Raw genomic sequence first — 23094 nt, forward strand, 5'->3', positions numbered from 1 at the left:
CTAAAATCAACTGTGTTGTGCTTTTAGCTTGCTTTTTTTGTGCCTTGGAGCCACAAAGTCTCTCTTTCATTATCTTCGAGCAAATAGAAATATCAAGTCAAGAAATACTTTATTCGACCACTAAATGCCATAAAAGCAAACATTTGATAAGAGATACAGTAATTAAAAGATCCTACAAATACAATTAGAAAACCAAATTACGCAGGCCAAAAGGCTAAAACCAACAATACAAACAGGTACAAATTAAAAACACCTTTTTAAAAGTCATCACTAAGCGTTATAAAAATCATAAAATACAACAAGTAAAGCGCACGAATAATAAGACGTTAGCTCAATAAATGGACTAGAGAATTAGCATAACGAACACCGGATGGCACATATGGTTCCCACAGCACAGTTAACAGGTACAGCCTGGTTACTGCAAGGACAATCTCTTCCTATATCTTGTGACCCCTGTTAAAAAAATTGCGACCCCAAAACAAACCATAGGAGAAGAAAGCATTTCAAGATATAGTAATGCAGGCCTTACTTGAGCAAATTACAATTTCTGAGCAGCGGAAGTATAAACATTTTGAGTAGGCAGGCATAAAAGTCATAGAAAAAAATAAAGAGTAGAGTATCCAGCTCAGAGAAATTGTCACAAGGTGCAGGCCTTTAGTGCTCCAGGTTTCGTGTAGTCTTCAGGGACGGCTAATAGTGACAAGCAAGCAACAGGTATGGCTGTACCTGTGGGCTCGGACTCAGTGTAACAAACCTTCTCACAGTGGGATTAAGTAACTCATTGCCTTCCCTAAACCCCTGCCTCTTGGCCAGAAACTGTTGTTTAATGTCTCTAATTGCTAGCGTTCCTGAAATATATTATTTCTGTAAAAGAAATGTATAGACCTGAAAGAAATACTACACTGTGATGGGTGAAGTATTTAGAAGAAAATAGAGGACATGACAATGTGGCAAGTCGAAGCTTAGGGGTGTTTGGTGCCCTTAGGGTGCCTCAGTCAGTTTTCTAATACTATTTAGTTAAGACGTGTGTCTGTTTTAAAAATCTGTCCCTGTTTTAAGCGAGGGAGTTGTCTATTTTTAAAATCTAACGCTATATATGGAGAAGACCCCTATTTTTAAAATATACCCTATATTTGGTAAGCAGTGCTTTATTTTTATATTTCTATCAATATATATGGGGAGTAGAGGTGGGCGAGCCACTGAAAACTCGAACCAGGCTCAAGCCTAAAGCCTGTTCGGGGACCTGTTGAAACCTTGAGCTCATAACAAGCTGAACTTTCATGTGGCTTCTGCCTGCCTCCCTACCCGTACTTTGGATGTGGCATTAGGGCCAGGGCTGTCGGGTATGAACTGGGGAACCTGGTTCGAGTCTCTTATTCAGCTCAACATCCTATGATTCATGTTTAAAAATTAGCACTTTTGGGGCGTGGCCTAGTGAGCTAAGATGGCGGTCGCACCTTGAGTGTGCTCCCGGACCCCTCCACTATCCGCCCGAATCTGCCAGGCTTAACAGCCATCCAACCCTGAAATCCGGCGCCACCCACTGCTGCCACATACCTGAGGGTGGCCCAGGGTACCAGTACCTCACCGCAATCGTCTGACTGTCCGGTCGGCGCTCACCTCTAAAATGGCAGCCTCCCCTTCATGCCATCCCCTACCTACAGCCTGGGTTTGAACTGCCTGGGCCCCTGCTGAGATGTCCGTGCCGGCCTGAGAGGCCTCTGGGGAGTGGGCGACCTTGTAGGTGTAGCGGTTTAGACGCCGCTTGCCTCCTTCTTTTCCTTGGAGGGCTGAGCTCTCACACGGACTCCGGCCAACTCCGGCCCACCTCTGTGTGACTGGTGCCGCTGGCGTGAAACTGCCTCCCAACCTCCGCCCACGGCAGAGACACCCGTAGCCTCCCCGTAGCGGCGCTGCTACTGTATCAGCTGTTCCATCGAATGGCGGGAGCTTGGGGTTGGGGATTGACGGCTCTTGAGGCCTGGACCCAGGGCAGTAGCCTGTGTGGAGGCTTGCCCCCTCCTCCTTCCTTGCCTGGTGGGACCGGCTCCCTACCGCCGAATTGACCCGCCTGAAGCGAGGCATGTCCCTGAATCTCCTTGTGAAGTAGACTCTGCAGCTGCACCCCGGCTCCCCTACGGCGCTGCCATGGTACCGGCCGCCACATTGGACGGCGGGGGGCTGGGGACTGGCACCAGTGGGAGACCCTGGACGCTGCGTTGTGGCCTACGGGAGGTGGAGACCCTGAGGCTGGCCGAATTTGAGAGCTAGGAGTCCGGGCGACGGGAGGAGATCCTGGGACTGGAGAGAGGGACCCCAGTGTGCCTGGCCTGCTTGGGTGACCTGGGCCCTGGGCAGTGCTGTGTGCGGTTTGGCCTGCTGCTCTGGCCTGCTGCTCCCCCTGCCTCATCTGCGGGTCAGACCTCCTGGGACCTGGAACTCTTCCCGCCGTCAGGCTGGGGCTGTTGCTCTACTCCTTGGAACTGTCTGCCCCCTCCTCCTTCTTTGCCTGGTGTGACTGGCTCCCTGTCACCCAAACCAACCCGCCTGAAGTGAGGCGCAGTCCCTGCCTCCCCTTGTGAAGGAGACACCTGCAGCTGCACCCCAGCTCCCCTACGGCACTGCTGTGGTACTGACAGCCACATCGGGTGGCAGGAGGCTGGAGACTAGCAGCGGTGGGAGACCTTGGATGCTGCATTGTGGCCTATGAGAGGTGGAGACCCGGCTGTTGGCGGAATCTGTGAGCGGTGAGTCCAGGCAACCTGGGGAGGTCCTGGGTCTGCTGAGAGGGACCCCATGCACCTGACCTGCTTGTGCGAACTGGGCCCTGGGCAGTGCTGCGTTTGGTGTGGCCTGCTGCTCCCCCATGCCTCATCTGCTGTGAGTCTGACCTCCTGGGCCCTGGATCTCTTCCTGTTGCCATTCTGGGGCTGCTGCCCTACAACTAAATGGAGGAAACCTGGTGAGGTGGGGCCACCTGCATCTGCCGAAGGGTTCCCAGAGGGGATCCTCCGCTGCACCTTGTCCCCGGCCTGGCCTGCCTTCCTGGTGCTGTCCTTGGGCCTATCAAACGGGAGTCCCCTTGCTTGCCTACATCCCAGCCGTCACTACTCCGCCTCAGAAGGATTTCGGCTCAGAGGAGGTGGGTGTTCGACTGCACGCATCGAGCAGTACGGGGCCCTGTACACTGGCCCCCCCTGATCTGTCTTGGGATACCTGCTGGGGGCTGTAGATCCTTCTGCGTGGAGGCCCTAGCTGCCAGATCTGGGCCAGCCCTTCATCATGCTTACTCTCGCTGAGACTGTGACCCAGGGGAGATCCATTTGGCAGCAACTACCGTGAGGTGTGAGGACTAGCAGAGCATTCCCTCCGCCATCCCCCAGCTCTGATCTGCCCTGAGAGAGCCTGGTACGATCCGAGGGCCCCAGGCGCGGAGATCTTGCACCTGACCTGGGGCCTCGTCGGGGGTGGCTGCACGACTCACATTTCGACTGTTGTGGGATCCTGGGGCCCTAGGTTCAGCTTACTCCTGCACCTTTTGACCTTGATCGGTGGCCCCCTGTTGCGGAGACTGTCTAAATAAATGGCAGACCCTGGCCCGTTGAGTGACAATCATGGGTCGCATCAAGGTGGCCATGACCCCGGCCACCCAGACCAAAATGGACCGCTTCACCACCACGGACACCGGGGCGGTCGGGGGAACCATGGATAGAGAAGCCCCAACGGCCGTGGACCTGACTACCATCCTCCAGGCCATACATGCCTCGCAGTACTCTGTGGAGGGTAAGCTTGCTGAGGTCTGGGTTGACATTACCCTCATCTGGCAAGATTTGTGGAATGGGGTGGCCTGGATCAGGGAGACCGAGTCACGCATTTCCAACAGCTTAAGGAACAAGTCGCCCGTCTCCAGTCACACACCTGAGAGCTGCATCGGAGGGCAGAAGACGCTGAAAATAGGTCCCGCCGCAACAACCTTCGCCTGGTGGGGTTCCTGAAAGGGGTGGAGCAAGGTCGTCCAGCAGACTTCATGGAAAAGTGGCTTCGCTCATGTGTCACCGAGGGCTCCCTCTCCCCGTGGTTCGCGATTGAGCGAGCACACCGCTCCCTTGCCGCTAAACTGCCACCAGGAGCAGCCCCCAGGCCCATCATCATGCAAATTCTTAACTTTAAGGACTGTGACTCCATTTTGACTGAGGCCCGCAAACAGCAGCGTCTTCGGTATGATAATCACACGATCATGGTTTCCCCTGACTATACTCGGGAGGTCCAGGTTCAGCGCCGCTCGTTTGGTGAAGTCAAGCAAAATCTGCGTGCCCTAAACATACAGTACAGGCTCCTTTTCCCGGCACGGTTGCAAGTGGTCTTCTCTAACAAGACCCTTTTATGTGATACCCCTGAGGAGGCATGGACTCGGGCCACGGAGGAATGTTCCCTGAGAGCAAATGACCATCAACCATCAGGCGGCGTAATTCGTGGGTCTGGCAACCAAGACGCTCCAGGCCCCCGGCCCCAAAACAACTGCTCACGAAGACACCGCGGCCAGAAGCGGGCCTGCTCAGACTCTCGCTGGTCTCCTCTCGGCACCCAACTCTGCTTCCTGGAGAGCCTTCGGTGTGCAGCGGCCCAGCTCCTTAGGATGCCTGGATCCTGGTAGTACTTCACCCCGGCCTTCATTGCTGCACCTCCCAGACACTGACCCGTTGCGCAGGTCAATGCTCCTCAGGGATCCCACATGAGCTTGTCTCTACCTGCCGGGCCTGGCTCAGTGGCTGGAGACGGCGACTCGGCTCATCACTGCTCCAACTCCAGACGGACTTAACTGTGCACATCCGGCAATAAGGAGGGGTCCTCCACGTTTCCCAGTCCGTAGCGTTTTAGTTTGGTCTTTACTAGTTTCCACTGTTAGGGCAACAGATGCTTCCGTTCCCGAAGTACAGGGTGGTAAAAGGGAGTTGGGTTCGGGTGGGGGAACCATTGTCCCGAGATTTATTGTTTGTTTGTTTTTATTGTTCTCATGCCAGCACTTCTGCCTCATTCTGCAACATCCATACAGTCAGAGACATTGTCCTTCTATGTCTTACACACCACGCACTTACACTACCACTCTCCCTGCGCGTATCAGGAACTCGACCACTTATCCAGCCTCTCCATGTCTGACGACTGCATCGGTTAGCATCACTTCATATTATGTCATGGAACATCAATAGCCTCCTAGATAAGGTTAAGCGCACTGCAACCCTGCGGTAGGCCCAGTGACACAATGTAGACACATTGCTGCTTCAGGAGACCCATCTAGTTGGCAACCATTGCCCCTTCCTTGCACGCTATGGCTATGGTGGGGTTTGGCACTCTGGTTTTACCCGGGGATCTCGAGGCGTGGCAGTCCTGCTGCGCCGCACCCTTCCTTTTGTTGAGCGTAAAGTAATACATGATCCGGGAGACTGCTTTGTCATTCTGGAAGGGAACATTAGGATCCAAGCCTTGAACCTGATAACCGTGTACTCTCCCCCTTCTCTGCTGTCCTCCATGTTCCGGCGCCTTGCACCACTAGTAGCCGCCCTGCCCCCAGGGACAACTGTAGTTGGAGGGTGATTTTAATGTGGTTATGGCCTCAGACCTTGAGTCTGCTGCAGCCCCTTCTGTCTCTCGGGTTTCCCACTCCACACTCCTTTCGAACTGGACTGCGACTCTGGGGCTTGGTGACACCAGTCGACTCTGGCACCTGACTACTCGTGTGTTCACTCACACATCCATCGCCCACCACACACATGCCAGACTGGACTATCTATTTCTTCCTACCCTGGCCTGTCGATCGATCCAAGCCATCACTATCCTTCCCAGAGGCCTATAGGACCATTCCCCAGTTGCTATGCACCTGGGTAGCCTCCCGGCCTCTTCACACCCGATCTGGCGGCTTAACGCCTTCGTTTCTCCAGGACAAAGACTTCCGGAAACATGTAGGGCTTGAGCTGCGTCACTACTTTGCCAGTAACCAAGACTCGGTTTAGTCTCCTGGTACTTTGTGGGAGGCCGCTAAGGCCACTATTCGTGGTTTTGCCAAAGGCCAGCTTAAAACCCAACGCACGAAGCAGGAGGCCCAACTCCCGCTCTTGGAGGCCCAAGCTGCCCGGCTGGAGGCCCATCCACCTAGGGAAAGAAAGGAGGCCCAGGATCAGAGACTTACATTTCTCAGAGATCAGTTCAGCCAAGCCTCCATGGAGTCCACTAAGCAGCTGTGGAGGTCCTCCGTGGTGAGAGTGTATGGATGGGGGATAAAAATGGAAAGCTTCTCCACCTTTTGGCCAATTATCCTATGGTTAACCGTATTATTCCTGAAGTGATGGACTCCCAGGGGAAAACCCATCAGACCCCCACGGGGGTGGCCCAGTGTTTTGCCTCATGTTACGCTTCTCTGTACTCTGCCTGGTCTCCAGACCTCACTCTATCGGAACTCCTCCGGAGTGAAAGATATCCCCTCCCGCAGCTCACGGACGCCGAGGTGGAGGACCTTGATCTCCTGATTACTCCGGAAGAAATCAACAATGCTGTCTCCCGCGTGGCGGCGGGTCAGACGCCGGGACCAGATGGCCTCCCGCAGGAATTCTACGCGTCCTACCGGGACACACTGATCCCCCATCTCCTGGCAATGTACTGTGAGGCAGCGGATCGCGGCTCTTTCCGTCCTGAAACGGTTCTGGCCACCATTGTGGTAATCCTTAAGTCTCATCCCCCCTCAGCCCACTGCTCTGACTACCGCCCTATTTCCCCTATCAACTCAGAACTCAAAATATTTGCTTCAGTTTTGGCGCACCACATACGCACTCACCTGGACAAGTTGGTCCAGTTTGACCAGTGCAGCTTTATGCCCGCCCGGGGTACCAGGCACTGCCTCAGACAGCTCTACCTGGCTCACTCAAACTGACAACAACTGACTCCCTATCTCTCTTTGCTTCTCGTGGATTTCGAGAAAGCATTTGATTCTGTTGACTGGCGGTATCTGGAGGCAGTGTTGTCGGAGATGGTATTTGGGCCCCCTTTCGTAATATGGTCAAGACCCTTTACTGCAAGCCGCAGGCCCAGGTGATGGTTAACGGAGCCCTTTCCCGCCCCTTCCCCATTGGGAGGGGCATGAGGCAGGGTTGCCCCCTCTTGCCCCTCCTCTTCGTGTTAGCGATGGAGCCCTTTGCCTCTCTTGTCCGCGCTGACCCGCTACTCACGGGGTGGCAATGGCCCTTTCTGGCAGAGGACAAGATCGCCCTCTACACCAACGACATCCTGATATTTCTGTCAGACCCAGCCCGCTCAGGGCCTCAATGTCTCTGAACCCTACGTCTCTTTGAGCGTGTCTCTGGTCTCAGATTGAATGCGGCCAAGTCGGTCCTGGTCCCCTTTCATTTGTCGAGAGAATGCTTTGATTGGCATTACTCGATCATTCTCCGGTGACAATCGTTTAAATACTTGGGGATCTGGGTGACGCTCCTTCCTGATCTCGCATGGTCACTCAACGTCACCACCCTGGTGAAATGGGTACGCGCTGATCTCATGAACTGCAAATGCTGCCGCTGAACCTTATTGGCAGGATCGCTCTTTTTAAGATGATGGTCCCACCCGGTTTCCTCTATATGCTCCAAAACAGGCCCCTTGCCTTCTCGCCATCCTGGTTCCGAGAGATGGATGGTTTGGCCACTAAATTCCTATGCGGAGGTCGGAGACCAAGATTGGCCCTCAGTCAATGAGGAATTCCGCCCTTTGACAGGGGCTGGGAATGACGAGCATACATCTATATTATCTGGCGACCAGGCTTCTCAGTGTGCATGACTGGTTTATTGGTGGCTGCGCGGATCCGGCCTACCGCCTGGAATTACATTCCCTGTGTTTTTCCGGTATTCAAGGGATGCTGTACGGAACCGCTATCCCCCACACCCTGCTGAAGATTATTCATGGGGTGTTTTTGGCCTGGCAAGCCGCCCTGCGCCACACCTGATGGTCAGGCAGACTAACCCAATGTACCCCTTTGTGGTGCGGAACATGGGTCAAAGACGTTGCTGCTCTTTTTGGTTTTACAACCTGGGATCTCGTTGGCATTTCTCAGCTGGGAGATGTCTGGCGCGGGAGCCATATTCGCGAATTCTCAGACATGCAGACCTGGCACTCCCTCCACGCCTCTCAGTTCTACCCCTATCTTCAGCTGCGCCATGCACTTCATATACACATCTCGGCTGGGACCTCCTTGCCTACATATAGCCCTCCTGAGGCACAGGTCACGATAGGCAACTTGGGGAAGGGGGGATTTCCCACATTTATAGTTCCCTCACAAATAACACCCCAAATTCCTTCTATTTCTCCGGGATAAGTGGGAGAGTTGGATAGGCTCCCTAGATGACGCTGATTGGAGAGACGTGAAGATGGCACCTAAAACTGTTACAGCTTCAGCGCGGGTCCAATTAGTTTAAATATACTATTTACATGCGGCTTACCTCACGCCACTGCGCCTTCATCGCTCTGGGCTCCAGCCTGATTCTTCCTGTCCCCACTGTCACTGCTCCCCAGTGATTTATATCACATGGTATGGCTCTGTCCTGCTATTAGGCGCTACTGGGAACTAGTGACAGCTGAACTTACTGAGGTCCTAGGCTGGGAGGTCCAGCTGAACCTGATGACCATACTTTTAGGTGTTGCTGATGGTTTGGACGGGAACAGGGCAGAGAAGCTCTGTCTCACCACTGCACTGATGGTAGCTAAACAAGGTATTGCAGCCCTTTGACTGGACCCATCAGCCCCTTCCATGACACAGTGGCGCAGGGGGGTGGATTGGTGTGCAGCGCAGGAGCGACCAATAAATGCAGCCAGCAGTTGTCCCAAAAAGTTTCGATGGGTGTGGGGTAAATGGGTCGGGTGGTGGAAGACTGAACTTTCCTGAGGCTTCCCTATGGACATGGTTGTGAATATTGTTGCTTGTTATTCCTAGCTGGATTATGTATGTGGGAGTATTATTTCCCTATTTTTGTCACTGTTTTGTATGGATCACTGAGCGAAAAGCTGGTTTTGTTTTTCTTGCTGCAAATGTGTTAATTTCAAAATCAATAAAATTGATTATCCCCCCCAAAATTTGCACTTTTTCAAAAGGACTTATCAGTGCAGTACTATAATATGACATGCTAATTTCAAAGCTTCCATGCGCTAAAGAAATGCACTTTTTTTAAATTCTGATTCATATTTTACGTTATGTTTTGTTTATAATTTATATAGCACACCTTTTCAGGGCACGGCTTAGGCACAGGCTGGAAGATTCGAGCCATCTCCTTGGCTCAGCTTGGCTCTCCCCGTTAATTTGTTGGCTCTCGCATCTCTAATGGAGATGCAGTGACCTACAGGTACCTGGGAGTCTTTGGTCCCAGTCCCATTTATCCCAGCACCCTGATATACCTCCATAAAAAAGTTGTTGTCCAGAGATCTTCATTTTTGATTTGTGTTTTTGGATCATTAGAGAAGTAATTTAGGTTGGGTAGACATTTATGATCTAGGCCAAATTTTTCTGGATGACAGTTTTAAAAATGGCAGCTCCGTTGCACTGATGACGTAATATTTCTGCAACCACAAGACTTATATACTTCATTTTGGTGTCAAAACATAGGCTTTGGGCGTCAAGTAGTCTTATAGAGACAGAAAATACAATCCGAGAGCAACTCTTTTGCCATTTTCCAAAATGGCAGTTATAATCGAGGAAGGAGAGCCAGATATAGAAATGAAACAAATAATGTTTATTTATGCACTTTATGTATGCACAAAACAATGTTAATGATCTGAATTTGAAAAAAACAATCATGTTTATCACTCCTGTTTTAGACACATTTTCATAGTTCACTTTATTTATTTGTTTGGGCAATCGCTTGTGGTACATTTGCAGAATGTAGTATATTTGAGCAGTAGAAACAATGTTCACAAGAAACTCACTTTTTAAATAATTATTTTTTGCAAGAATTAATATAACCTGCTTGTTTTAAACATAACAAGAATATACAGGATAACACTCTAAATACATAAGGCATACCAATATTCTAACGTAGTTAATGTAAAAACCCACAGAACAAAATTAACATAGTTCTCACTTCAGCCGAAGTGAGTGTCATTTACTTTGCATAACACAATTTTAGATTATGAAAAATATTCAGTCTTTGTGTATTTACAATTTATACATTTTCACATTTGACGGTGATTTGTGAACCCCAGTAACATGACCATAACCAAAAACTGTGAAATAAATGTAGTGCTATTGTAGAACTGAAACAGTGGTTATTGGTAGTTTAAAAGAGGAGCCATTTGGACAACTAAATGGATTATTGGGGCTCTCCCTTTTCATTAGTCGAAGACGTTTCGACCCTCTCATGGTACGGGGTCTCTTCAGGACAGAGATTCTGGGGACGAGCAGCACAATGAGGGTGCACGAGTGTAGAAGTCTTTTTTTTTATTTGGGTACTTCTCAAGGCTGAACTGGATACACTGAGCCCTGTAATGAGAAGGCCACTGCTTGTCTTCAAGTGTTGTGCGCAGTCACAGGGATACCGTAGGTCCAACTAATAGATGTGAGTGATATCCAAGGATTGAGGATGGCAGTTCATTAGTCAATAAGGCAAGGTAGGAGTAACCAATATTTAAAGGTTACCATCAGGGACACAATATTTAGTTGTGAGTGATGGTCGAAGGTTAAAGGCAGAAGGCAATGCTTCTGAAAACTGTCATTGACATTGACAGCCCAACCCTTGGAAGTAATCGCTCCTTGATGGTGGTAGTAGGATTAATTAATTACTGCTCACTGTGTATCCATTTTCAGAAGCATTGCCATTGTGCACTGAACTCTGATGCAATGAGTGATTACGACAAATGCTGTTTTTAACTTGATGGACTTAAAAGTATGGTTTGCAATTTTACCTGTATTATATTTATGTACTGATTAATGTTTTTTTGATTAGAATGCTTTTATGGTGGTGTATTTTGCACCGAATAAAGCTGATTTGACTTGACTTGAAATGACACTCACTTCGGCTGAAGTGAGAACTATGGTAATTGTGTTTTATGGGTTTTTATATTAACTAGGTTAGAATATTGGTATGCCTTACGTACTTAGGGTTTTATCCTGTATCTTCTTGTTATGTTTAAATCAAGCAGGTTATAATATTTCTTGCAAAAAATAATTAATTTAGAAAATGAGTTAATTGTGAACATTGTTTCTGCTACTAGCCATACCCAGTTCGCATGGACATATGGGCCGCTCCTGTATTGTTGTGAATAGTATATTTGAGAAGAGCATATCGACAGGGTCATCTTTTTGTAGTACAGGTTTTGCATGTATATGGATGTGTAAGTCCTGTGGGTAGAGGCTTTAGAAATGTCATAGGTTTTAGCACCCTATCAATATCTTCCCAACCAAATACCCATGGGTCATTCTCTACATATGCACAATCTAAAACATTTACGCATCTTCTGATCAAGTAGAACACTCTTTTAATGTGTCCACACACAGAATATGATGTCGGTAGAAGGCCACTTAGTGGGACTGATCTCTTGAACTCACTGTACCGAAGATTAAATGTGTGACAGTCAGAACTCATTTTCTACATACGCACAAGGTATTTTTGTACGTCTTTAAAGTCACATTTGTCTTCTGTCTCAGTGAATCCTTTTAGAAACTTCAAAGATTCAGCAGTTAAAGCTCCAAGTTTATGCCAATTTTGCTCAAAGTGTCATCACCCGTAAGAATTTGTGCTTTGACAAGAACACTTGGCATCTCTTGGTCAAGTTTCTTGTACAGAATATAAAGTGGGATTAATTGTCTTTTTGCACCTGTTCCATAAAATATTCATAACTGTGACAATCTTTGACTTATAAACAAGCAACAAATCTAAGTAGCACAATATTACCATCTGTGTCATTTTACAGTGCAATGACTCGATTGGAACCTATTCGAACAGCCCACTCAGCATGTGGCACAACACAAAGGTCATCTTCTTCAAATTTGCTGTTAAGGTCTTGAACAATATGGCCTGTACCTTTTGAATATATCTCTGTCGGCACCAACTCCTCATTAACAATCATTCCAATTGCAATAATAGGAAATGCAGTCAATAATTGGAAATTCAGTGTTCACTGAAGCATCAGCAATGTTTGGACAAGTTAAGATCCCCTAGTTCATCTTGTTCGATGTTGATGATCAGAATTTATCAAGTTACACAGGTATAGGTGTTGAATTTTTGATGCCGACAAGGTCAATTGTTCCACTTGCAGACATTTGTCTGATTCTCTCAGAATCTTTGACAAATAGTTCAAGATAACTACCAAAGACAAAATGCCGTTCTTGCAAGGTGCTCAATGAATTTGATATCTGTAAAACAGTCGTAATGACTTTTCCGAAGTTTTGCATGGATGAAATCTTGACCATTCGCAATTGTGACATATAGTCCACAACAAAATCAGGATTCAAGCAAGCCGGGCCGAAGACGGCTGAAATGCCAGAAACCGGTCCCCGGTAGCTTGTTTCCTTCCCAGTAAAAGAATTGGCTTGGTAGTTTGGTTTGCCCTGTTCCCATGATACACTGGGCCAGGGACAGACTAATTTGCATATAGCCAGGTTCTGAGCTGGGATGGTGCAGTGAGCTAAAAAATGGTGTTGGATTAAGCCCTGATCTCTTGACTGGGTGAGAGTATTCTGCTTAATTCAGAAACTCTGTCCATCACCACCCCCTGTTGTTTAAATATTCTGTCCACCATAAGCGTGGAAGGGTATACTCAGACGTGAGTCCCTTGCTCATTGCACCATCAGGATTCAAGCAAGCCGGGCCGACGACGGCTGAAATGCCAGAAACCGGTCCCCGGAAGCTTGTTTCCTTCCCAGTACAAGAATTGGCTTGGTATTTTGGTTTGCCCTGTTCCCATCATGCACCTGGACAGGAACAGACTAATTTGCATGTAGCCAGGTTCTGAGCTGGGATGGTGCAGTGAGCTAAAAAACGGTGATGGATCAAGCCCTGATCTCTTGACTGGGTAGGTGTATTCTGCATCATTCAGAAACTCTGTCCATCACCACCCCCTTTTCCAAAATCGATTTTGTCCACACTAAGTGTGGGAGGGTATACTCAGACGTGAGTCCCTTGCTCATTGCACCATCAGGATTCAAGCAAGCCGGGCCGACGACGGCTGAAATGCCAGAAACCGGTCCCCGGAAGCTTGTTTCCTTCCCAGTACAAGAATTGGCTTGGTAGTTTGGTTTGCCCTGTTCCCATCATGCACCTGGACAGGAACAGACTAATTTGCATGTAGCCAGGTTCTGAGCTGGGATGGTGCAGTGAGCTAAAAAACGGTGATGGATCAAGCCCTGATCTCTTGACTGGGTAGGTGTATTCTGCATCATTCAGAAACTCTGTCCATCACCACCCCCTTTTCCAAAATCGATTTTGTCCACACTAAGTGTGGGAGGGTATACTCAGACGTGAGTCCCTTGCTCATTGCACCATCAGGATTCAAGCAAGCCGGGCCGACGACGGCTGAAATGCCAGAAACCGGTCCCCGGAAGCTTGTTTCCTTCCCAGTACAAGAATTGGCTTGGTAGTTTGGTTTGCCCTGTTCCCATCATGCACTGGGACAGGAACAGACTAATTTGCATTGTTGGAACTGGGGTAGCCTGGCCTAGGGCAAGACTAACATTTCAGAGGCACAGTGTAAAGGTTGCAGACCACCCAAAAGTAAAACCACGCAATAGCACTCAAAAAGAAAATACTACACCAAAAATGTGGGAAAATACGTACTGTTTTATAAAAATATTCTACTCTTTGTTGTCAAAATTTACAGCTTAGGACATTTCAGGATATTGTAGTTTCAGCAATTAAACTTCGTAACTTCTAAGCAACTTATCAGTTAGACTCCAAATTACATTTCATTCAGTTGTCTTTGAATCAGAAAATCCACTTCCAAAGATGTTCAATAATACAGTACACTTTTCAATAGAGTAATAATTACACTTTCAATTGGTTATCTGCACTCAACGTTCAGCATTAATTAGACATCTCATCAGACTCTAAAATCAGCTTGAAAAGATTACTAAACAGTGCCCAATACTGGTCTCCCACAGCACCAACCTCCCTCACTGCTAATTCCTGGCAGTTGAATTATCTGCTCGGACTACCATCCAAATGATCTAAATCAGGTTCAGCAATTTCCCTCTGTAGGCTCCCTCCACCTTCACTGTTAGTTTACAGCTGACACTTCTCAGGCATTGAGGTAGCTCCAACTCTAGAAGGTACTCTTTACTCCCTCCTTTGTGAAGATTAGCTCCCCTCCCCTTTGGGTGACACTCCTTACTTGAGAGCAGATTTATCTGCGTTGACAGGGAAAGAACCCGCTTCACAGGGGCAGGGGAGGACTCAGCGCTGATATCGATCACCAGCCTCCCGGTGCACCTTTCTCTCCTCTCCCGCTGGCGCTGAATTTGCTGGTAGCGCTCAAGCGGGGAGAGAGATCTCAGCAAATGGTTGGCGGCTGGGCTCCTCTGTACCCCCTCTCGCTCGCGCTCGCCTCACAGAGGGGCGCTCGAGCCAAAGGGAAGATTTACAGCTGCCTCCGTGGCCAGGGAAACTCCCGGCGCCTCTCCTCAGAATCTCCAAGGGTCACGCTGATCTCCCGGGCATGCGCGGAGCCCCTTGGCAACTCCGCCTCCGCTCCCGCCTATCTCTGTGGGTCGCGCTGATCCTCTGGACATGCGCGAGGCCCTCGCGGGACACCTCGCCTCACAGCTCGCCTTCCGCTGCACTTGCTCACAGTAATATAAACAAACAGTGGTCCGCGACCCAATATTTTAGAAAATGAAAGATCAGGATTTGAGTCATTCAAGGTGTATACTGAATTCACCACCTTAACACAATTAATGAAAAGCAAAAGAATAGGCAACAGCGACAGCCTCAGACTCTTTCATAGCATTTAATCCATTATTAGAAACAAGATTCAATGTACAAATATTTTACATTTTATATACAGTGCCCCGTATCTAGAGCGTGCAGTAAAGAAAAGGAAGGTGTTGAGAGGGCGTGATTGTGAAAAAGGTGAAAAGGAGAGGTTTCACACAGAGTATACGAAAAGTTATTCTATATTTATTCAAGCAAACACCAGTCTAAAAAAGAACTGGGACAGTGAATCCTGGCCACTTAAATAAATCAGTATGTAGTCCTTCTAATTATTCAAGGGACATCAGATGAGTCAATGTCTGCACAAGGGGGGGGAGAATAACATTAGTGGTCCAGGTATTATTAGATGTCGACGTTTCGACTCGTCTTGCGGCCTTCCGGTTAGTTATGCCTGGGCCATGCGAGTCTTCCTCAGGACAGGTACAACGGGGCAAGGGATCTGGCAAATGACCCTGTAGGGAATACAAATAACCATGAGGGTTGGGGCTGTTGCCTATTGGAATTTAAAAGTTGGAGGGGGCAGATATGCTTACCCTTCACAGGATGGAATGGGCGTAATGTCTTCAAAAATACCTCGGTCCAAATAATTCAAATGAGGGTATTGAAAGGATCCTCTGAAAAAGTCAAATGAGGAACCTATGTAATACAATCATGTATACTTAGTAGAGTAAATATCAGGATAAATACTGTAAACATATTATCTTGTTATATGCGTTGGGGGGTCCTAACAAGATAATGAGGCCATATGGTACTATATGTCACTTCAAGCACAATCCATAGTTAATTATGCAGTGTAGAGAAATCTTCTTGTTCCTGATTGAGCCTAAAAAATTAAGGACCGAGCTGTGGTAAGTATCAGCTCAATAGAGTACCACAGAGGCTGAGTGAATTAGCCAAAAAAGGGGGGGAGAGCCATTTACCTGAGTTTGTGCTGATAGTCACAGTGTCATACTGAAGGAAAAATCCCTCGCCGATCAACAAACTGTAGCCGGCAGCTAAAAGTAAGGAACAAGGAAAACAAGGATGAGTACCCCCTATTCAGTGGGTCCAAGTGAGTAGACCTGGGGTCGTCCGGTGTTTTACTCACTATTTTCTATGAGTCCGGATCCTTCAAAATAAGCGCGCGTCGGTACCCCCAGGACCGGGTGGACTGACACCGAAAATGATGATTCAATTGTAGCGCGTTTACCGGGTAAACAGCGACGACGGACTATCCGATTCCAACCCACTTCCTGGTTAGAGAGGGCGAGAAAGGACCCTTCGTCCAGGACATAATCAAATTAAAACCTCCGGAAGACGTGTTAAAAGGAGGGGGACAGTCGAAGTCTGTTCAGTGATCTGCGCTGGGATTTATAATGCACCCAAATTTGCAAATTGTGTCATACCGACCTCCGTTCGGAGTAGAGATTAAATTCCAAATTTACATGTGGAATACATATATAGTCGGTCTAGAGGACGTAGGCCACTGTCAGTACAGTGGTCATAGGGGAATTGTTGTAAAATTGAAGGAACTATGGCGGCCATTTTGGGTAGGGGAGACTGAGATTGAACCGCAATGGTCATCCTAGTACACAGAGTTAAAACACATATTTACACATGAAGGAGGCAATATTTACAATTTACTAACAAAACATACTGGACATATAGACAGTCAGTCACATATTTACACATGAAAAAGGCAATATTTACAATTTTCACAAACAAAACATAGTAAACATATAGAAAGTCAGTAATACTGAATGTACAAGATATGGATGTTATAACTAATTAACACTTGAAGCTAAAGCAATGATGGTTAGAGGATTCCCACCTGTCTGTTAATCTCCTCCAATTCATTCAGCCCTTTGTGAGCTGTGTCAAGGAGATGTATCCAACGGCATTCCCTCCTACTTAGGATACTCTGTACATCCCCTCCCCGTGGGTTAGCCTGTACCTTTTCCACGACCCACCATTTGATACTCTCCGGGGGATGTGAAAAGCTAGTAAAATGCTGCACCAGTGGAGCCCCTACTGTTTTGCATCGTATCCGGCTGACATGCTGGAGGATCCTGCACTTGACTCTTTGAATGGTTTGGCCCACATACATAAAACCACAGGGGCAAAGGATGGCATAAATCACCCCTGTGGTATTGCAATTGCTGTGAACTTTTAGTGAATGTGTTTGGTCATTATGTGTAAAGGTGGTGCATTCCACAGTCATGGGGCAGGCTTTACAGTTCCCACATTTCTTGTGCCCGATTACTGGTGGCAAACCCCAAAGTGTGGTTTGAGAAGGTGCAGTCGGTGTTGGGAGGAGTGATTTAACGAGATGGTCTCTGATGCTTTTCCCTTTTCTAAAAGCATGTAAAGGGGTCGACAGTCCCCCTACCTCATCCTGTACCAAATGCCAATGTCTGTTAATTACTTTTTTTATCTGGTTACTTTTTGTGTTATACGTAGTGACACAGACTAGTCTTTCTTCCTTCTTATCCTTCTCTTGTGTCATGAGCAATTGGTCCCTGTGATTGTGCCAGGCTCGTTTGCGTGCCCTCTTGAGTAGACGGATGGGGTAGCCTCTCTCAGGAGGGAATGCCGTTGGATACATCTCCTTGACACAGCTCACAAAGGGCTGAATGAATTGGAGGAGATTAACAGACAGGTGGGAATCCTCTAACCATCATTGCTTTAGCTTCAAGTGTTAATTAGTTATAACATCCATATCTTGTACATTCAGTATTACTGACTTTCTATATGTTTACTATGTTTTGTTTGTGAAAATTGTAAATATTGCCTTTTTCATGTGTAAATATGTGACTGACTGTCTATATGTCCAGTATGTTTTGTTAGTAAATTGTAAATATTGCCTCCTTCATGTGTAAATATGTGTTTTAACTCTGTGTACTAGGATGACCATTGCGGTTCAATCTCAGTCTCCCCTACCCAAAATGGCCGCCATAGTTCCTTCAATTTTACAACAATTCCCCTATGACCACTGTACTGACAGTGGCCTACGTCCTCTAGACCGACTATATATGTATTCCACATGTAAATTTGGAATTTAATCTCTACTCCGAACGGAGGTCGGTATGACACAATTTGCAAATTTGGGTGCATTATAAATCCCAGCGCAGATCACTGAACAGACTTCGACTGTCCCCCTCCTTTTAACACGTCTTCCGGAGGTTTTAATTTGATTATGTCCTGGACGAAGGGTCCTTTCTCGCCCTCTCTAACCAGGAAGTGGGTTGGAATCGGATAGTCCGTCGTCGCTGTTTACCCGGTAAACGCGCTACAATTGAATCATCATTTTCGGTGTCAGTCCACCCGGTCCTGGGGGTACCGACGCGCGCTTATTTTGAAGGATCCGGACTCATAGAAAATAGTGAGTAAAACACCGGACGACCCCAGGTCTACTCACTTGGACCCACTGAATAGGGGGTACTCATCCTTGTTTTCCTTGTTCCTTACTTTTAGCTGCCGGCTACAGTTTGTTGATCGGCGAGGGATTTTTCCTTCAGTATGACACTGTGACTATCAGCACAAACTCAGGTAAATGGCTCTCCCCCCCTTTTTTGGCTAATTCACTCAGCCTCTGTGGTACTCTATTGAGCTGATACTTACCACAGCTCGGTCCTTAATTTTTTAGGCTCAATCAGGAACAAGAAGATTTCTCTACACTGCATAATTAACTATGGATTGTGCTTGAAGTGACATATAGTACCATATGGCCTCATTATCTTGTTAGGACCCCCCAACGCATATAACAAGGTAATATGTTTACAGTATTTATCCTGATATTTACTCTACTAAGTATACATGATTGTATTACATAGGTTCCTCATTTGACTTTTTCAGAGGATCCTTTCAATACCCTCATTTGAATTATTTGGACCGAGGTATTTTTGAAGACATTACGCCCATTCCATCCTGTGAAGGGTAAGCATATCTGCCCCCTCCAACTTTTAAATTCCAATAGGCAACAGCCCCAACCCTCATGGTTATTTGTATTCCCTACAGGGTCATTTGCCAGATCCCTTGCCCCGTTGTACCTGTCCTGAGGAAGACTCGCATGGCCCAGGCATAACTAACCGGAAGGCCGCAAGACGAGTCGAAACGTCGACATCTAATAATACCTGGACCACTAATGTTATTCTCCCCCCCCTTGTGCAGACATTGACTCATCTGATGTCCCTTGAATAATTAGAAGGACTACATACTGATTTATTTAAGTGGCCAGGATTCACTGTCCCAGTTCTTTTTTAGACTGGTGTTTGCTTGAATAAATATAGAATAACTTTTCGTATACTCTGTGTGAAACCTCTCCTTTTCACCTTTTTCACAATCACGCCCTCTCAACACCTTCCTTTTCTTTACTGCACGCTCTAGATACGGGGCACTGTATATAAAATGTAAAATATTTGTACATTGAATCTTGTTTCTAATAATGGATTAAATGCTATGAAAGAGTCTGAGGCTGTCGCTGTTGCCTATTCTTTTGCTTTTCATTAATTGTGTTAAGGTGGTGAATTCAGTATACACCTTGAATGACTCAAATCCTGATCTTTCATTTTCTAAAATATTGGGTCGCGGACCACTGTTTGTTTATATTACTGATTACCCAGGTCCAGTACCTCTAGGGTTACCCTATTACTATAATGGCACTTGCTCACAGGGCAGACGCTACACTCCTGGGCCTGCCCGATCTTAGGCCCCTCCTGTCTCCAGAAGTGGACGCGCCTGAGACATGCGCGGTAGCGCTCCTTCACTCCCAAACCCTGGGATCTCTCACGATGACGCGGCCGGTGCCCCTGGGGTCCTGCAGACGGCAAGGACAGCGCCGCTCCTCTCTCGCAGTCACCTCCCTCACCTGGCTCCAGGGGACACGCTGAATAGAGCGTTTTGCTCGCTCAACAGGGCCACACAAGCTCAGTAGCCACTCGCCTTCCCTCCAAGCCTCGGGGTCCACACTAGGCTCAACACTGGGCTAGAGCTGACTTCTTCACCACGCTGGTAAGAGAAACACGACCAGGGGGAAGTCAGGGAAATCCTCAAGCAGAGCGTCCCGACAGGGGTCAATGGGCCTCCAGTGTAAAGGGGGGGGGCTTCCACCTCAGGTGGGTCAATCTCTTCAGTAGAAGAAGGTGGTTGGGAGGGATTGGTCAGGGGTTGAAGGGGGAACGTCTCCCTGTAGTGGCTGTCTGTCACAAGGACAAACTAACTGCTCCCAGTGCGTCCTCCTCCTCTCACCACTGCCTCACTCCTCCACTCTCTGGTCAACACAAAATGGCTTCCTCGCATTCCGCCTTATATAGGCTGCCCTTCAGTGGTCCAGAATGGACCAGAAGGTTCTAGAATGCCCTATGCTAGGCTATGGCCAAGTTCTGGGTGTGACAGTTGGGGCAGTTGGTGGCCACCATTTTAGGTGGTGCCAACTTTCCTGTCAGAACAGGCCTCTGGGCCTGAGGTAAAAGATTATGAAAGGGAGAAAGAACATCTATCCCCCTGGCCAACACCTACAAAAAGTCAGTAGACATAAATTATTAAGGGTATGAGGGGCAAAAAGGGGACAAAATAAATAATAATTAGGAGGGACTTCGCCAAAAAGCCAGACAGGTCTAACACGCGTCCCCCCCAGCTGAAAGTGGGGAGAACTACCCAACCCCTTGGGAGTCCTCATCACTAAGGCGGAAATACCTGGAGAGACCGTCTGCATTGGCGTGGTCCACTCCAGGCCGATGTTCCACCCGGAAGTCCATTCCCTGTAGGGAGATGGACAACCTCAACAACTTGGGATTTTCCCCCTTCATTTGCATCAGCCAACGAAGGGGTCGGTGGTCAGTCTGAACCAGGAAGTGCGAGCCAAAGAGGTATGGCCGCAGCTTCTTCAGAGCCCACACCACCGCAAAAGCTTCCCTCTCAATGGCACTCCACTTCTGTTCCCGGGGAAGCAGGCTCCTGGATAAGAAGACTACAGGTTGATCCAGGCCCTCTTCATTCAGTTGCGATAACACTGCCCCAATGCCATGTTCTGATGCATCTGTTTGGACAATGAAATCCTTGGAGAAGTCTGGGGCCTTCAGGACCGGTGCCGCACACATTGCCTGTTTCAACTTCTCGAAAGCTTGCTGACAAGCTCCCGTCCAAACTACCCGTCGAGGTTGTTTCTTGGAGGTGAGCTCTGTGAGGGGCGCTACAATAGTGCCATACCCCTTCACAAAGCGACGGTAGTAGCCTGTGAGGCCCAGGAAAGCTCGGACCTCAGTCTGTGTCTTGGGGGGTTCCCAGGCCATGATTGCCTCAATCTTCGCCTGCAGGGGCTGCACAGTGCCCCTACCTACCAAGTGTCCATGGTACACAACCGACCCCTGCCCAATCTGGCATTTGCTGGCTTTGATGGTCAATCCAGCTTGTCTCAGGGCCTGGAGAACGGCTTGCAAATGCTGCAGATGGTCCTCCCAACTGCTACTGAAGACAGCAATGTCATCCAAGTAAGCAGCAGAGAAACTCTCCATTCCAGAGAGGACCTGGTTCACCAGCCGCTGAAATGTGGCAGGGGCGTTCTTGAGCCCAAAGGGCATCACACAGAACTGGTAGTGTCCCTCAGGCGTGGAGAAGGCTGACCTTTCCCTTGCTCCATCTGTCAAGGAGATCTGCCAGTACCCTGAAGTGAGGTCAAAGGTACTCAGATATTGGGCAGCTCCTAGCCGGTCAATCAATTCATCCGCCCTAGGGATCGGATGAGCATCAGTCTTAGTCACTGAGTTCAGTCCTCGGTAATCCACACAGAACCTCAGTTCAGGTGTGGTGCCTGGTGGTGCGGCTTTTGGCACGAGCACCACCGGACTGGACCAAGGGCTGTTGGAAGGTTCAATTACTCCCAGCTCTAGCATCTTGGCAACCTCTCCATGGATGCTAGCCTTCACCTTGTCAGACAGCCGGTAGGTCTTTGACTTCACTGGTGGGCTGTCTCCTGTGTCCACGTCATGGGTACACAGGTGGGTCCTTCCCGGGACAAGGGAGAACAACGAAGAGTACTGCTCCAGGATCTGGCGGCAGTCCTCCCGTTGCTCAGGAGTTAGAGTAGGAGAGAGAATCACCCCCTCCACTGACCCATCCTTCTCTTGAGACGAAAAGAGATCTGGGAGAGGTTCGCTTTCCGCTTCCTCTTCCCCGTCAGTCACCATCATCAACATGACTTCGGGCCTCTCATGGTGGGGCTTGAGGCGGTTGGCATGCAGCACCCGTAGGGGCTGTCGAGGGGTCTTAAGGTCCACCAGGTATGTGGCCTTACCCTTCTTCTCCAACACCTCAAAGGGGCCTGTCCAGCGATCCTGGAGGGCGCTAAGCTCTCCAGGCTCCATCACCCACACTTTCTGTCCAGGCTCCAATTCCACCTGGTGAGCATTGTGGTCATACCACTCCTTCATGACTGCCTGGCTGGCCTCCAAGTTGTCAGAAGCTTGCTTCCACAACTTCGCCATTTGGCTCCTGAAGGCCAGCATGTACCTCACCACATCCTGGGGGGGTTTCCTGGGAGACTTCTCCCAACCATCCTTCACCAGGCTGAGAGGACCGCGTACAGGGTGCCCATACAGAAGCTCAAAGGTGCTGAAGCCCACTCCCTTCTGGGGCACTCCCCTGTAGGAAAAGAGTAAACAGGGTAGGAGGACGTCCCATTTCCTCCGCAGGCTCTCGGGCAGACTTCTGATCATGCCCTTCAAGGTCTTATTAAACCTCTCAACCAGTCCATTCGACTGGGGGTGATAAGGAGTGGTGAACCGGTAGGTCACTCCACACTCCTTCCACATTGCCCGCATGTAAGCTGACATGAAGTTGGTCCCCCTGTCAGACACAACTTCCTTGGGAAATCCCACTCGGGTAAAGATTCCCATTAGGGCTCTTGCCACTACAGGTGCAGTGACTGTCCTCAGAGGTATTGCCTCTGGGTACCGTGTGGCATGATCCACCAGAACCAGGATAAACCTGTGACCAGCTGTTGTTGGTGGATCCAAAGGCCCTACAATGTCGATGCCTACCCTCTCAAAGGGTGTGCTAACGACTGGAAGTGGTTCCAGGGGAGCCTTTAGCTTCACCCCTGTCTTCCCACTGGCCTGGCAGGTTACACATGACCTACAGTAAGTGTTGGACGCCACTTTCATCTGAG

The sequence above is a fragment of the Lissotriton vulgaris genome, chromosome 2_1 (assembly GCF_964263255.1).
Source record: "Lissotriton vulgaris chromosome 2_1, aLisVul1.2, whole genome shotgun sequence".
NCBI lineage: Eukaryota > Metazoa > Chordata > Amphibia > Caudata > Salamandridae > Lissotriton > Lissotriton vulgaris.